Here is a 17228-nt window from a genome sequence, read left to right as displayed (position 1 = left end):
TTCTTAGTCAAGAACCTCTCAGTTGTTATACTATAATAGAAGCAAGAAGAATATAAAATGTTAACAACAAAAGATGAAGCCTAACACCTTGGACGTAGTAAATATTCCAAAAATGTTCATGGATGATGAATATAACTATCAAATGAGAAAAGTTTTAATGTCAAAAATATCCCCAAAAAAGTCTATTTTTCTGGGAGCTTATTTCACTAACAAATGCAGGATGTATCCCAATTAAACGTCAGGAGCACATGGCCTTTATTTACCAGTAAAGTTTGTCCCAGATACAACAGTCTTGCTCAACTACAGTTTACTGTCCACAACCAAGACACCTATATGTTCCCATAGTGTATGTAGTGTAGATGACACAGTTAGTGTAGGCATTTTTGTGCTTTTCTAGTTGCTTTCATATCTGCCCTGAATTCTTACTGTAATATTCACTCTGAAACCCTTGCTCAATTGATTTCAAGAGGATTTCTCAATAGCTGGTATACCCCAAGCCATTTATTTCAAGTTACAAGAAAACTATGTTCTCTTCCTAACCCCACTTGCCTCCTAAACCTTTACTTCTGTCTCCTCCTCTGGGAACTGAATAATCAGGGGTTCCCAGGGGAACAAGAGAGCCTGGAAATGAGCCTCAAGAGACCCAACTGTGAGGGCTGTGTTAAGATAACGGGCCTGCGGTCCCCAGGACAAGCACTGGCCTCATCAGGAGTGAATGCTCTATCTAGAAGGAGAGATACACATTTCTTTTGCTCTCCAAAGACTTGAGTTGATGGACACCAACTCAAACTCTGGACACTTCATTCTCTTCGGATCTTACTGCAACACATGGAAATGTCAACATGGCAGTCTACCAAATCTAATTCTATACCAACACACTGTGTAAAGATCAGTTGTTCCCCTTCTTAAAACATTTTGGTTCCTTTCCATTTTCCTTAGAACAGTCTCTGAAATCCCTAAAGTTGATGTGGTATACAAGGGCTTCCCCAGCCTACCTGGTCATCCTCTCCCTCTCTGACCTTCTTCTCCTACATCACCCTCCAACCAGCCAGACTCCTTCTGGTCCTTCCCTCCCCCATGAGACTTTCCCATAAATCTCCACTGCCTGGAAAGCCCACCACCCTCCCCATCAGATTCATCCCACCCATCCCTCACATCACTTCCCCAGGAGCACCTTTTCCAACCCCCAAGACTAAGTTCTTTCTTCATTATATGGTCCCAGGGCTCCTTGCATGCTTTTTTTGCCTACAGTTGCCACACTTATAATTATTTTGTTGTCTTATATAACTTTTGACTGTTTATTTAAAGGCTTTATTTCACATTAGATTGTAAATCCCCTGAGATTAGAGAAGGTTTCACTGCTGATTCCTTGAACAACAATTTTGGCTGATAGATTCAACCATGTGAAATGGCTGATAGTCCAACATCTTGACCTTAAAAAAGTCAATTTTAGGCTGTGTGCAATGACTCATGCCTGTAATCCCAGCACTTTTGGAGGCAGAGGCAGGTGGATAACTTAAGCTCAGGAATTCAAGACCAGCCTGGGCAACACAGCAAGACCCTGTCTCTAGAAAAAATAGAAAACATTAGCCAGGCATGGTGGTGCATGCCTGTGGTCCTAGCTACTTGGGAGGCTGAGACAGGAGGATTACTTGAACCCAGGAAGTCAAGGCTGCAGTGACAGTGAGCTGTGATCATCCCTCTCTACTCCAGCCTGGGTGGCAGAGTGAGATCCCATCTCAAAAAAAAAAAAAAAAAAAGGAAAGTCAATTTTATATGATCCAATTCAATAACCATTCAATAAATATTTATCAAATAAATACATTAATAAACCATGCACTGTGGTTTTAGGTGTGTGTGAGTGCATGCGTGTGTGTGTGTGTGTGTGTATGATCAGCTATTAATGTAAACTTTTAATTTTAAAAGAAACTCCTTAAGTTCTGCTAACTTTTGAAATGTATGTCATTGGGTTTCATAGATATTTCTCAAAGTTAAACACAACAACAAATTTCAAAAATGGTCCCTACTAGAAATACAAGTTTGGCAATTTCCCTCAGCTCCTTTAATCTTAGGTTAATTTTCTGTTCTCCTGAGTTTTCTTCATTCTGTGAGATTAAATTCAGCCTCCTGTTGAGCTCCCTGGATCCCTTGCAGGTGAGTTCTGCATGACTTCCTTCCGACCTGTAGAAGGAGGAACAAGGAACATTTCCAAACTTTGCACCGTCATCCCCTTCCCACCCTGGGCGTGAGGCTAGACAATAGTGGCCAGAAGCACTTCTTGATTCTCTCCTCCTGAAACCAATTCAGCCATTTAAGTCTATGACTGCTCTCCCACACAGAAACTCCTCTCCGGAAATGCTTGGCCCAAACTCCCCTAACATTTGTAACTTCGTATAACTCTTTTCATTCAAGCGCAACAAAAAATGAGTGGTATGGCGATGTCAGTTTTGAGGTATCATAGTTAAGCCATGATAAGGCACTTTAAAAATATTCCATTTTATTCCTCCCACAGAGTCACCCCCTCAGAGACTCCGGATGAGGGGAATACTGAGGGAGGAAAACATCCAGACGAACAGGAAAAGGCAGTGACGTAGGATTTGAAAAATACTACACAGAATTCTGTCTTCACCCCAAAGGCTGATTGTTATAAATTAAACAGTTTGCCTACCTCAAGCAAGCATTCAACAGGCACATCCTATGTGCCAGTCCTGTGATAATCAGCACCTTAGAGGCACTGGCATCCTGGCTCATGAAGCCCAAGGAAGGTAAAGAAGAGATGATTTTCCAGGCACGGTGGCTCACGCCTGTAATTTCAACATTTTGGGAGGCTGAGGCAGGAGGATGACTTGAGCCCAGTAGTTCAAGGCCAGCCTGGCCAACATGGCAAAACCTCATCTGAACAGAATATTTAAAAAACTAGTCTGTCATGGTGGGTGCATGCTTGTAGTTCCAGCTACTTGGGAAGCTTAGGTGGGAGGAATGTTTGAGTCCAAGAGGTCGAGACTGCAGTGAGCCATGATCGCACCACTGGACTCCAGCCTGGGTGACAGAGGGAGACCATGTATCAAAAAAATAAAAATAATTTTAAATAAGAAGAAGAGATGATTTGATGATACAGAGAAAAATAGGAATGATCTAAAAGAAAGCAACTGAAATGGCTCGCTGCTAAAACTTAAAACCTTTGCTAAGTGCCCATGCTTTGGAGCACTAGAGAATGCTTGCTTTCCATATAGGACAAAAGAGGTGTGTGCATCATGAACTAAAATGATGCCTGGGGCTAACCAGAAGAAAACAAAGATGAAGGAAGAACAAGTGGTATAAGAAGAAAGGAGCAAGTCCTTCAGAAAGAAGGTTCTTGAAAACATCACACCCTGTCCCTCATCCCACCTCAGGAGCTGCTTGCGATCCAGGACGCCTGAAACCCTGACTCTCCAGGGAGCTCAGGGTGGAAAGCTCTCCCAGTAACAATCTGCTGATTTGAATTTCTGATGAATAGCAGCTCTGTGGAACTTATCAACATAGCCAGACCACAGCCACTCTCCAAGGGACAAAGAGCCAACATCGCCTGAGAGGAGAAGCTTTCTCTCCTTCACCCAGACTCAGCACTTGGTCTGTACCTGGCCACAATAGGAAACAACAGCAACAATAGGAAAAGGAGAGTGTGCACGCACCACAGTCACAGTAATCCTGCCTTGGAAGGCCAACCAGATCGCTCAAGGTCCCCACTCCTTTAATCCTTAACGCTCAATTCGGTGAGCTCAATTATCAAATCTATTTTACAGGTGAGGAAACTGAAGCTTGATTGATTGAGCCTGAGGTCCAACCCAGATGTGTCTGACACTACATCTCCAAATCTCTATATCTGCAAACATTGCATCTGAAATTCATGGCTTCCTTACTCTCTTAAATCATTTCTAAGTTAATTGATTCTACAGTTTATAGACCTGAAAGTAGTTAATCATGGAAATGTTGAGAAATAAAGTAGTTTTTCATATACTGTCTTTCTACTCATCATCCCTTTTGCTGACAGTCTGCTGCATTGAAAACATGACACCAAGGACCTATTTACTTTATTTTTAAACAGCTGTATTGTGATATAATTCATATACCATACAATTCACCTATTTAAAGTGTGCTATTCAGAGGCTTTTAGTATATTTACAGAGTTGTGCAAGCAGCACTGCTATCGAATTCCAGAGCATTTTCATCACCCAAAAAAAGAAACCCCGACCCATTAACCATCACTCCTCATTCCCCCTCCCCACAGTCCCTGCTAACCACTAATCTGCTTTCTGTCTTTACTGCCGACTCGGGACATTTCATATAAATGAATCATACAATAGGTGGTCTTTTGTGTCTGGCTTCTTTACTTAGCACAATGTCTTCAGGGTATATCCAGGTTGTAGTACTTCATTACATTTTATTTCTGAATAATACTCTATTATATGAATATGCCACATTTTCTTCACCCACTCAACAGTTGACATTCGGATTGTTCTCATTTTTTGACTATAATAAATAATATTGCTAATAACATTGGATCCATTTACTTTTAATTCATCAGACTTTCCTTTTACCCTAAGGGTTACTGTGAGTTCCCGTAAGTCTGTAACAAATTGCTAGAAGCAAAAAAGGCTAAAATGCCTGGGCAAAACAGCCATATGTGTGTCATATGTACCAACTGTGCCCAGTTTGCCCACAACCTTCCCATTTTTAGGCTTAAAGTCCTGGGAAAACTTTGCCCCAGGAAAAATGGAACAGTTGATCATCCTAAACTGGGATTTAGCTCAGAAGACAATTCTAGAATATCTATTTCCTGGGATGTTTTCTGGTTTCTGATAAAGGTGTAGTTATATTTAAAGAAACTGGCTTATGCAGTAACCATCATTTTGCATACTTTCATTTAACAGGAAGCAATTATTTTAATTCTTGCATAGTGATCAATGCCTAACATTTTCATGTATACTCATTTTAGAGTTACAATCGATGAGGCTATTTGCCTTGCATATTTTTTAAGTGGAATATCCTAGTTACACATTCAAAGGCCTTGTTGGGGCTGGGCACAGTGCCTCACACCTGTAATTCCAACAGATGGGAGGCTGGGGTGGGTGGATCACTAGAGCCCAAGAGTTTCAGACCAGCCCGGCCAACATGGCAAAACCCTCCATCTCTACAAAAAATATAAAAATTAACCTGGGCTGTGGCACGGGCCTGTAGCCCTCTCGGGAGGCTGAGATGACAGGATCACTTGAGCCCAGAAGGCGGAGGTTGCACTGAGCAGAGATGGCACCACTTCACTACAGCCTGACAGAAGCAAGACCCTGTCTCAAAGAAAGAAAAAAAAAAATGGGAAAAAAAAAAAAAAAAAAAAAAAAAAAAAAGCCTTGCTGGAAGCTGAAAAACTTATGTCCACAGGGTGGCAGTGTAACACTCTACAAACTCGGAATTGACGTAAAAGCTAGATTAATCAAACTTCATCTTTTATTTGAACTATGTGATTTTATGGGAAAATGGGTAAGAACAACCAACTGCTGGTGAAACTAGTGGCTTTATTTTATATTGATAAACAGCCACATATGGCTAACTATTGATATATCTGAACCACAGGGTAAAGACAAGAAATACAAATTGGATGCCTTTTTTGAGCTTGTTTTTAAAAATGCTTTTGACAGAATTATAGAATCATAGAAGCCTTAGAAATCACACAACTCAGTATTTTCAGACATTTTCTCACCATAAAAAAACACAGGTACATTTTCTAGTGCTATGTACGCCTATAACATTTAATAGAATGCAACATCACCTCTTTCCCTCCACTTAAGAAAGAATATTCAAATTCACATGAGTGACTTTAAGGGGCATTATAAGGGTAATCTCAACTCTTTATTTTTAAATTAATTACTCCCTGGCTTCAATCCTTGATTTTTAGAAATAAATTACTTCTATATGGTTTATAGTCAATCCCAACACATGAGTGTGTCAAAGTCCTCAAAGTGAGAAAGTATGATCGAAGCACAACCTCTCATCGAATGCTGGACCCACTCCTACAGCATCCTTAACAGATATCTACTCTCAGGGAAATGGGCACGAAGGCAATGACCTTTAATGTGCATTGGCTCCGTTAGCATAAACCCAGTGTTTGCAAGCCGGACATTTATTTTGCATATTTTTTTCTTCTAAATTCTTTTTTCCTTTCTTCTAGACTCTCTTTTCCCTCCTGGGGAAATGTATACATTTTCTAGCAAGCAGCAACAGACTTGGAATTTAGAAGTTATTTTAGTTCATGTGATTAAAGGTAAGGGAAAATGTATACACCAGCCACTTACATGATTCAAAAACAACACTGAAATCTCTGAGAAAAACAGCTTCTCTGTTATGGTTTGTAACTGGCATCCCAAGCCAGCTTTCACCTTCTGTTAATAATGAAGCACTATAGGCTCAACAGTTGAGCAAAGATAATTTAGCAAAAGAAAGATAAACACAAACTAAATTTGAACTCAGTGATATATATTTGTATTTTCTTCCCTTTTTGTGTCAAATCATGATGTCCATGGAATAAAAAGCAATTTGATCTCTCAGGGCTAATTCTGCTATTATCTGTTTTCTTCTAGGAGTCTTCAGTTCGATCTTCATGGTGTTTTCTTTTAGCCACGTTGATTCAGACATTTATGATGGCATTGCTGATATCCAAACATGTAGGCAATGAAAATCTAATCTAGGAGAGACTAAGATAGCACATGTTTAAATTATCTACCCTGTTCTGTCTATGAACTTTCATTTTGACAATCTAAATGCCTACTTCTATAACTCTTCTAAACAAAACTACTGGATAATAACAATTAGATTGATCTGAGTTGTTTTTAATATTAACAAGTGCCCTCCAGGACTGCAATCTTCTTGCTGCAGAGGATCTTTGAGGCATAAAATATATACCTAGGAGTGTGAAAACTCCTGTATTAGTCTGACTTAAACAATCTTTTCTCTAAATAGTATTGCCTGATATGTGTGAAGTGATCCTTCGCTAATTAGTTAATACAATTACTCTCTTTTCCTACAAGGCCAGGGACTTCCCACTTGGAGAGTTTCTCAATAGATCCTGAAGTTTGCATAATAACATCCTGTTTGGTAGAATAGGCAATACAAGCACTCTTCTGAGATGAATGATGCTTTTGAAAACTAAATCTTCAATGTTTCTTTTTGGGATGGTTGCTCACCTTCGTAACAGTTTTCAGAGGCCCATGAAGGCAACCTGTGTGTTGTTGGTTGCTCCGGCATGCAAAACCAGCTTTCTGAGCTCTTTAAGGTTTGTCCACAGGATCTTCCCCTAGAGCTGCCTATGCTGACTTCTGAAAATCTGAGTTACTATTTTTGAGGTCCTGAAGTTCAAACTAGAACTACCTGACGGTGGCAATCACAATAGCTTCCACTGACTGAACTCCTTACCACCAAGGCGAGGTGTCTAATCCTCGCAACACCACACAGTGGTTTTTATCCACAGGTGCAAATGAATAAACAAACTGGAAAGCTCAGTGACCTACTCAGTGCAGAGCAAGGTTTGAACCTGGGCCTGATACTGACCTTGACCTTTTTCCACCAAAGCATCCTGCTGTCCTGGGGCTCTTTTTTTTTTTTTTTTTTTTTTTTTTTTTTTTTTTTTTTTTTTGAGACGGAGTCTCGCTCTGTCGCCCAGGCTGGAGTCCAGTGGCCGGATCTCAGCTCACTGCAAGCTCCGCCTCCAGGTTTACGCCATTCTCCTGCCTCAGCCTCCCGAGTAGCTGGGACTACAGGCGCCTGCCACCTCGCCCGGCTCGTTTTTTGTATTTTTTAGTAGAGATGTCCTGGGGCTCTTTACACAAAGGAGGACAGAGGCGTATAGGGGAAATACCTGTAAGGCTAACCCAAGAAGCAGTAAGGCAGTGACTTGGGTCCTAATGCAAGTTAGAAAGCTGGACAGCTATGGCCCCTGCCTTAGAACTACTGAGACAGAACCACTTGACCTCCATCAAAAGGTCATCAGTGGTTTTTTATGATGGATATCTCAACTCTTATCCTTCCCTAACCTTGCCTCATTTCAAGGCTTTTTCTGCTTTACTCATTTTTGTGTTGTTTGGAATTTCCATATATCTATTACTTTTGTAATTTTTAAGGCAATGAAGATACTCTTTTTGAGACAGTCTCTTCCAGGCAGGAGTGCAGGGACACCATCTCAGCTCACTGCAGCCTCCACCTCCCAGGCTCAAGTGATCCTTCTGTCTCAGCCTCCTGAGTAGCTGGGACTACAGGTGTGTGCTACCACACCTGGCTAACTTTTGGTGCTTTGTTTTCTGCAGAGACAGGGTTTTGCCATGTTGCCCAAGCTGGTCTTGAACTTCTGAGTTCAAGCAGTCCTCCTGCCTTGACCTCACAAAGTGCTGGGATTGCAGGTATTGAGTCACCTGTGCCTGGCCGAAGATACAGTTGTAAAGTGTTGCAACAATGTTGTCCAAAACTAACATTATAGAGGTATTTGATAGCTTTAAGTGTGGTGTGATACAAAGTACTGAGAGAAGTTACAATTATAATTATAATAATTATGATTGTTATCTGAGACAGAGTCTCACTCTGTCACCCAGACTGGAGTGGGTTGGTACAATCATGGCTCACTTCAGCCTTGACCTCATGGGCTCAAGCAATACTCCTGCCTCAGCATCCCAAGTAGCTGGGACTACAGGTGTGTGCCACCACACCCAGCTACTTTTTTTATTTGTTGTAGAGACAGGATCTCACTATGTTGCCCAGGCTGCCCTTGAACTCCCGAGCTCAAGCAATCCTCCTACCCTGGCCTCCCAAAATGCTGGAACTATAGGCATGAGACACCACACCCAGCAATGAGAGAAATTATGAAATTGAATCGCGGCTTTCTGAGCAGTTTAAAGTGAAGATGGGAATCAGCACATTGTGGTCCAAACATCCCTCCCACCATCACCTGTCTTATCTGTAATAGACATTTTTAGGTTTCCTAACAATGATTGAAGCAGGTATGGTGAACAAAGGACTGCTGGTTACACATGCTCTGGCAGCAAGTGTCTGTGCCTCACCCACCCCAGCCCCCTCCTTGATTCTAACACAAAGGTGATTTAGTTATATAGAGGATGACACTCAAGTCTGTTGCACGCATTAGTTAAAACTAAGAACAGATAAAATTCAATAACTTATTTTTTAGGACTCTAAAATGGTCCCATGTCAAAACAACTGTCAAATTATCGTATGTTTCTGCCACTCACTATGTGACTTTGGGCAAGTCACTTAACATCGCTGCTATCGTTTCTTCCTCCAAAAATGAAAGGGTTGGAATGGATAATGGTGCATTCTCTTGTAGAGTTAACATTCTAGAATTTTAAGGTGCACTTTCAAAATATCCATGGGCCCTCAGGTTGATTGAGAGAATCAGCTCCAGAATGATCGCCAGCATGAAACAATCTATGGTAAGGCCAGCTCTGTACAGCTACCACTCCACACCATCTCTCACTGCCCACTCCTGTTTTCTCACCCCACATTGCAGCACTTTCTATCTCTTCTGTCCACCCTTCCTCACTTCCAGCACTCCTTCCTATACTAGAATCAACTAGACCAAATATTTAGATATAGATTTATCGTGGCTTACCAACATTGACTAATTTTACATTGGAACAAAATATCATTAACGATAGTGCAAACACAATGGTTGCACAAAATAAGGAAAAGTCTTCCGTACTTCTGAAAATGTGTCTTTACCTCACTGAAATACCTGTAAGCTGGGCATGGTGGCTTACACCTGTAATCCCAGCACTTTGGGAGGCCGAGGTGGGAGGTTCACTTGCATCCAGAAGTTTGAGACCAGCCTGGCAACATAGTGAGACCTTGTCTCTACAAAACATCAAAAATTTGCCTGGGTGCGATGGCTCACACCTGTAATCCCAACACTTTGGGAGGCCAAGGCAAGCGGATTGCTTGAGCCCAAGAGTTCAAGACCAGCCTGGGCAACATGAAGAAACCGTGTCCCTACAAAATATACAAAAAAATTAGCTGGGCGTGGTGGTGCATGCCAGTAGTCCCAGATCACCCAAGCCGAGGAGGTAGGGGCTGCGGCAAGTTAAGATTATACCACTTCATGCCTGAATGGGCAACAGAGGGAGACCTTGTTTTGAAAAGTGAAAGGAAGAAAGAAATGCCTGTAAAAGTGACCTTAGAACTGTACTACACTGTAGAATTAGAAAGGCTTTCAAGTATAATATTTTAATATTCCTGATGAGTTTGAGAAGTAGGTTTCATTATCTCTCTATGACAGATGAGGAATCCGGCACTGAACAAAAAAACAATTTGATCACTCACAGTTAATAACTATGTATGCAAATCCAGTTCTATTAAATTGAGATCCTCCAGGGTAAGGTCATTAACTACAAATGTCTATCTTGAATTTTAATTTCCAAGACAATTTACTTCAGGCTTGTATAAATCAACTTTATGACTTTTTTCTTGAGAAATATTACCCCAAAATATCCACTTCAAGAATTGTAACTAGACTGTTGATGTTTACCTTCTTGGAGATGCCATTGGTGTTTTATGTTTTGTTTCATTTTGTCTTAATATCCTCTTACATGCCATGCCCAGAGAAGGTGTTTAAAAAGTATTTTTTAAAAGAAGGCATGGGTAGAAAGATGGATGGACAGGTGGACGGATAGATGGACAGTTGGGTGCACTAATCAAACATCAGATGAATGAGTGAATGAATGAATGAACTTGGAATCATTTGTCTTTTCAATTATTGATGAGAAAATATTGCAACATTTTTATTAGAGCCACTTTTTGTTTCCATTTATTTAGTAAGCACTTTTATGCATTTATTTAGTATTTGCTCACTTTAACCAAGCATTGATAATTGAAAATGTAAAACCGAAAATTACTCCACTACTTACGTTCATCCAACGCTTTTGATGTACTTAAAAGCGTGAAATGACAAACTGTTAAGCTTTTTATTTATATAAGACCCAAAAAACTTGGCAATAACCATCTCCAAAGTATTCAGTCTGTCAGACGCAGAGTTCAAGCTACTATTGCCTATACTAGTCGATTTTTTTCCTACAAAGAAGAAAAGTAGAAAAGCAATTTATCCTACAATTATTAAAAGTTAAATATATAGATATTGCAAAAACAAGTTTTCACTGGGTGTATAAGAATTTAGGGTAAAGATGGATTGAGCCTGGAAGACTGTGGGAACCAGGAAAAACAGGCCTAACCAGCTCTTCCGGTACAAAAGAATTGAATTTGAAATGAGTCAGGTTTAACACTGTAAAATGATTCCTCAAAGTCCCTATTACAACTTTACATATATAAAACCACATTTTATCTGCATTTAAAAACTTTATCTGTATGATGGTCAGTGTAGTCACAGTATAATAATTATATTTGAATAGCAACATTCCTGTGCCAAAATCAAAAGCCCAGTTTTGGAAGTTCTGAAGGGATACACACAAAATATAACAGTGGTTATCTGAGGAGGGTCAGGAAAGGGAATCAAGAAGACACAAACTTCACTCTGTCCTATACTTTTTAAAGGTTTACCTTTATAGAATAATCACATATTGCATTTTAAGCATAAAAATAGTTAACTTTTTTATGTTCAGTTTCTGGAGTATGTGATAAATAATTCTCAGCAGATTTCTACTCTGCAATGTAAAGATATCTACTCATATTTATATTGATTCCTTCTAATTCAGTGTGCATGAAGATCTAAGCATTTGCATGAATATAACAACTCCAGAGATCAGATGTGTGTTTCTAACACACTGGAAGATGTGTGTTCGAATGATCTTAGAAGCATTACTGCCAGCCAAAGTTTTCAAACACACTCACAGTTTCCTCAAACTAGAATGGAAGAAATTAAAAGTTAAAGTCATTATTATCATTATAAGATGGAAAGAAGTTTTGCAAACATGGCTGTATATGTAATATAAATTTATTACGGATTACTATTTAACTATGTTTCACCTGATCAAAGTCTACCATTGCAAAATATAAACCACACATATTGCAAATCCACAGCATTCTATAAAGCCAGAAAGCATCTAGGATAATGGTTTAAATTGAAGATACTTCTTTGTTTAACACACTTACATGTTTAACTGGATTTAGAAAACACCTTAGAAGTACAAAGCAATCATAATAATAAACTTGGCTTTATTATTTAGATCACTACAGAGAGGAATAAAGTGTACATTTTTAGAAGAGTATCAAAATTAGACTTTATAAATATATAATTATTTTAAGACAGTAATATCAGACCATATCTCATTTATCAAATAAGACTGAGGGATGAGATATTGCACATTACTGATTTTTCAAATAGCTGAAGTTAGCCATTTCAGATGCCTTTTTAAAAATGACAATCTATTGAAAATGGATTAGATATTTTCTCACCTAATGAGCAGAATATGGAGCAGAAATTTGCTTTGTCCTGAGGCTACGGATGTCAGTTGTTGTACTGGACAAGGCTCTCCTCCATGGCTAAGGTTTCTAAGTGCTGTTTGACTCTCTTGCTGCCTCCTGCCCATTGTTCCCAGCATGTCTGCAGCCCTATTTTCATTTTTCCTTCTAGAATACCCTATCCTAGTAACATAGTAATAATTGAAAATGTCCAGCGAAAGCCTGATAAGCAAGCTTGTTTAATCTGTGAATTTAATTTTACACACAAACCTGAGTCAACAGATTCTGATAGGAAACTCCGATAACAGCTACACTCCTCTCTAGTGGTGAGAATAGTACCTTTACTCCTTAGCTCAATATGCTGCTTTTTGTTAAGTCCAGGCTGTACCTTGATCCAGGTGGATAAGATGATAGAAAAATTGGCTGGCAAATCATTATAATAACAAAGTTCAGGTTACTTGCGTGCCTGTGAAAGCTGTAGTCTCCAAGAAGGGCTCCCAATTAATAGCATCCCTCTTACCTACCCAGTGATGAGCAATTTGAGTAAGAAAGTAAGAATGGAAGTCTTCACTAATTAAGTTCAGCTGGAAGTGTGGAACCTAAATGGGCCTACTAGCTAAACCACAGAATTAAGATTTGCCCACTCAATCCTAGGAGGCCCAAACCTAAGCGAGACCTCACAACGGAGGCTGGCTCCCAAGAGAAAGATAAAGAGCTGAGCTATGCATGTTTCAGGTGTCTTTCTAAATTTACCAATACCTCTTTTTTTTTTTTTTTTTTTTTTTTCCAGTGGACGGGGAGAAGTTATCTACTAAATGAGTAAATGAATGTTTGTGTGAATGAAGAGTAAATTTGGTTCTTCCTGGTTGATGAGTGGAAAATTTTAAAAAATGTGGAACCCTTCACAAATTTGCATGTCATCCTTGCGCTGGGCCATGCTAATCTTCTCTGTATCACTCCAATTTTAGTATATGTGCTGCTGCCAAAGTGAGCACTAAATTTACCAATACCTCTTAGCTGCTGTTTACATTCAATCTACCCAGCTTTCAACTCCAGATAACCAGCCCTTCCCTTAGTTCTTCATCTCTTCCTCCTTTAATTACCTCAGGTGCCAGGATGGAGCTAACCATACTCATTTCAAGGCCCGGTATCATCAAGGTCCGTACCCAGCTCATTTTTGTTTATTTACGTATATACTATTTATCTTCCAACCCTGCTCTCTTTCCAGCTACAGGCAACAGTCGTAATGTGGTTTATATGCTTTCTTGAATTTGTGTGCAACCTTGTAAAAAAAAACAGTATTGTTGTTTGTGTATGTTAAACCCTTTTATAAAATTACATATAATGGTTCCAATCTGCATCTTACTTTTCTTACTCTATACCATGTTTTAAAGATCTGTCTGTGCTGTTACATGTACATCTAGTTCATTGCTTCTAAATGTGATATTGTGCTCCATGGTGTGCATCACCAAGTTTTACTTGCTTATTCCAAGTGATGGACATCCTAACTCCTCTACTTCCTCATTCATGTCCTATTATGATCCCGGCAGGGGAGCAGAGCTATGGGTACCTAATGTGGCTGAAGACGGCGAAATCACTGTCCATAAACTATACTAGCCTACATTCCCTCCAGCAGTGCAGAAGGTTGCCTGTGACCCAACACCACCACCAAATGTTGTATTATCCAACTATTTTTGCCATTCTCGTCAGTGTAAATTGGTGTCTCATTGCATTGAAAATTCACTTTCTCTTATTACTAAGAAATTTTGACAACTCTTTATACACTCGTCAGGCATTTGGATTTCTGTGAATGATTGTCATATTTATTTTGCTCATTTTAAGTAACATTTTCTGTATTTTTCTGAGGAATTTGTAGATACAAACATGTTGCAAACATTGGTCCCTTGTGTGTTTAGGAGTTACAAATATCTTCTCCCAATCTTTCCATCCTTCTATAAATTTTGTCCATTGCATCCTTTGCAAAATAGAAAACTTTAATTTTTTTGCAAGAAAATTCTGAAATGATATTGCCTTACGGTTGCATTTTTGTTCTGATACCAAAATGAACCTATATTTCTTCCTATGACAGCTTAGGATAGGCTATTCAAGTTTATTTTTGCCCCTCACAATCAAGTTACATGATGAGTTTATCTATGAACTCATTAATAAAAGATTCATATTACCTACGTATCTACATACAAATAATACCTTTTTGCTTTTGATGAAAAAAGGTTGGTTGGTTTTAGTATTAAGGTTGTGTGGGCAAACAGACTTGGGAACTGTACAGAATAGGAGTTGAACAAGAATCTCCTCCCCTAACTTCTTCAATGGATATGAACCCAATTACTCTAAGCAGTAGATTAATAAATGGGAGGAGACCTGTGCAGAAACCCATAAATCAAGCCAAGCCTAAATCAGGCCTGAGTCCAAATCTCAAGGGCACAGACTCAAACTAACTTAACATCTTTAGATTGACATGGAAATTGCAAGGCCTTTCATTGTAGTCTTGCCTTGTGGTCCTCCAGCATAGTGTATATCATCAACAACCTTTAAAAAATTTTTAACTTTTAAATTTGAGATAATTTTAGATTCACATGCAGTTGTGAGAAATTATGTAGAGAGATCTAGTGGACACTCTTTACCCAATTTTTCCTACTTGTACCATCAACAAACAATTATGCAATATCACTACCAGGATATTGATGTTGATACAGTCAAGACACAACCATTTCCATCACCACTAGGATCCCTCATGTTGCCCTCTTACAGCCATACCACTTCCCCACTGCTGCCCCCTACCCCTTACCACCTGGCAACTACCAATGTACTCTCCATTTCTACAACTCTGTCATTTCAAAAGTGTTATATAAACAGAAACATATAGCATATGACGTTTCGTTATTGGCTTTTTTCACTCAGTACAATATGGAATGAATCTGGCAATTTACTCAAGCTGATGTATGTATCAATAGCTTCTTGCCTTTTTTGCTGAGCAGTATTCCATGATATGCACGTGGCACTGTTTAACCACTGATTCATTCATTGAAAGACATCTGAATTGTTTCCAGAATTTGGATATTATGAATAGAGCTGCTATAAACATTTGTGTACAGGTTTTTATGTCAACATAAGTATTCCTTTCTCTGTGATAAACGCTCATGAGTGTGATTGCTGGTTTGTTTAGAGCTGTATGTTCAGTATTTTAAGAAACTGCCAAATTATTTTCCAGAGTGGCTGTACCATTTTATAATCCTACCAGGAATGAACGAGTGATCAGTTTCTCTATGTCTTCACCAGTATTTGGTGTTGTCACCATTTTATTTTAGCCATTATGATAAGTATTACTGATAATGTATAGTCTTAACTTGCACTTCCCTAAGCGATAACGATGTTCAGCATCTTTACATGTGCTTGTTTACCATCCATATATCCTTTTATGTCATATGTTTCTTCATGACTTCTTCCCATTTTCTAATGGGATTGCTCAAGTTTTTTACTGTTGAATATTGAGAGTTCTTTATATGCTGAAGATACCAGTCCTTTGTCAGACATGTGGTTGGAAAATAGTTTTCCACTCTGTAACACGGTTTTTTATCCTCTTAGGCTTTTTTTTTCTTTGCAGAGCAAATTTTTATGTAGTTCCATTTATCAATTTTTCCTTTTATGGATTGTGCATTTTAAGTGCCAAGTTTAGGAATTTCTACCTAGCCCTACATACTGAAGATTTTCTCCCATGTTTTTTCTAAAATTTCATAGTTTTAACACTTAAGATATAATCCATATTGAGTTAATTTTTGGATAAATTGTGTTTGTTAAGGTTCTTGTTTGTTTCTGTTTTTGTTTTTGTTTTGCCTGTGGATGTCCAGTTGCTTCAGCACCACTTGTTGAAAAGCCTCTCTTCCCTCTATTGAAATTCTTTTGCACTTCTTTCACAAATAAGTTGGGCATATTTGTGTACGTCTATTTCTGGGTTATTTGTTTTGTTCCATTAGTCTATGTGTCTATCTTTCTACCAGTGCTATATTATGTAGCTACATATTAAGACTTGATCTGGGAAAGACCTATTCCTCTCACTTTACTGGTCTTTTTCATAATTGTTTTAGCTATTCTGGTTCCTTTGCCTTTCCATATGTATTTTAAAATAATTTTATCTGTGTCTACAAAAAATATTTTTTGAGACTTTGATAGGAATTGCATTAAACCTATATAGCAATTTAGGCAAAGTGTACATCTTCAATATGTGGAGACTTCCAGTTCATCAACACAGTATGATTCTCCACTTAAATTCGATCTTTTTTGGTTTCTTCCATTTGGTTTATTTCATCAGCTTTCTGTACTCATCAGCATGCAACTCTTGTACACATTTTCATAGATTCACACCTAAATATTTTATATTTTTCACAGTTGAAAATGGTTTTATAGCTTCACTCTTGACATCTACCATTTACTGCTAGCATACAGAAATATTATTTTTGAATGCTTACATTATATTTGTCAAATTTCTTGAGCTCACTTATGTGACCTAGAAAATTTTTGGTCGGTTCCTTGGAATTTTCTACATAATCAATTATGTCATCTTCAAATAGAGACAGTCTTATTTTTTAATTTATTCCTTTTCATATGCCTTTTATTTTTATTATTATTATTATTTTGCTTGTTTTGGTTATTTTTTTTTCTTGTCTGCTTTGTTTTTGTTTTTGCCTTACTGAACTGGCTAGAACTTCCAGCACTCTGTTGAATAAGAATGGTAAGAGGAGAAAACATTCTTACCTTGTACCCAATCTTAG

At 38.6% G+C, this 17228-nt stretch overlaps 1 non-coding gene across 1 annotated transcript; it reads right to left on the bottom strand.

The window, feature by feature from the left end:
• Positions 1 to 13327: 13327 nt before the first annotated feature.
• Positions 13328 to 13436, bottom strand: LOC126953969 (U6 spliceosomal RNA). Its single transcript, XR_007725439.1, has one exon. It is a non-coding gene; the product is annotated as a U6 spliceosomal RNA (small nuclear RNA).
• Between the last annotated feature and the right edge of the window lie 3792 nt (positions 13437 to 17228).

This window comes from Macaca thibetana, chromosome 4 (genome assembly GCF_024542745.1).
Source record: "Macaca thibetana thibetana isolate TM-01 chromosome 4, ASM2454274v1, whole genome shotgun sequence".
NCBI classification, from domain to species: domain Eukaryota; kingdom Metazoa; phylum Chordata; class Mammalia; order Primates; family Cercopithecidae; genus Macaca; species Macaca thibetana.
This window is presented reverse-complemented; position numbering and strand designations above follow the sequence as displayed.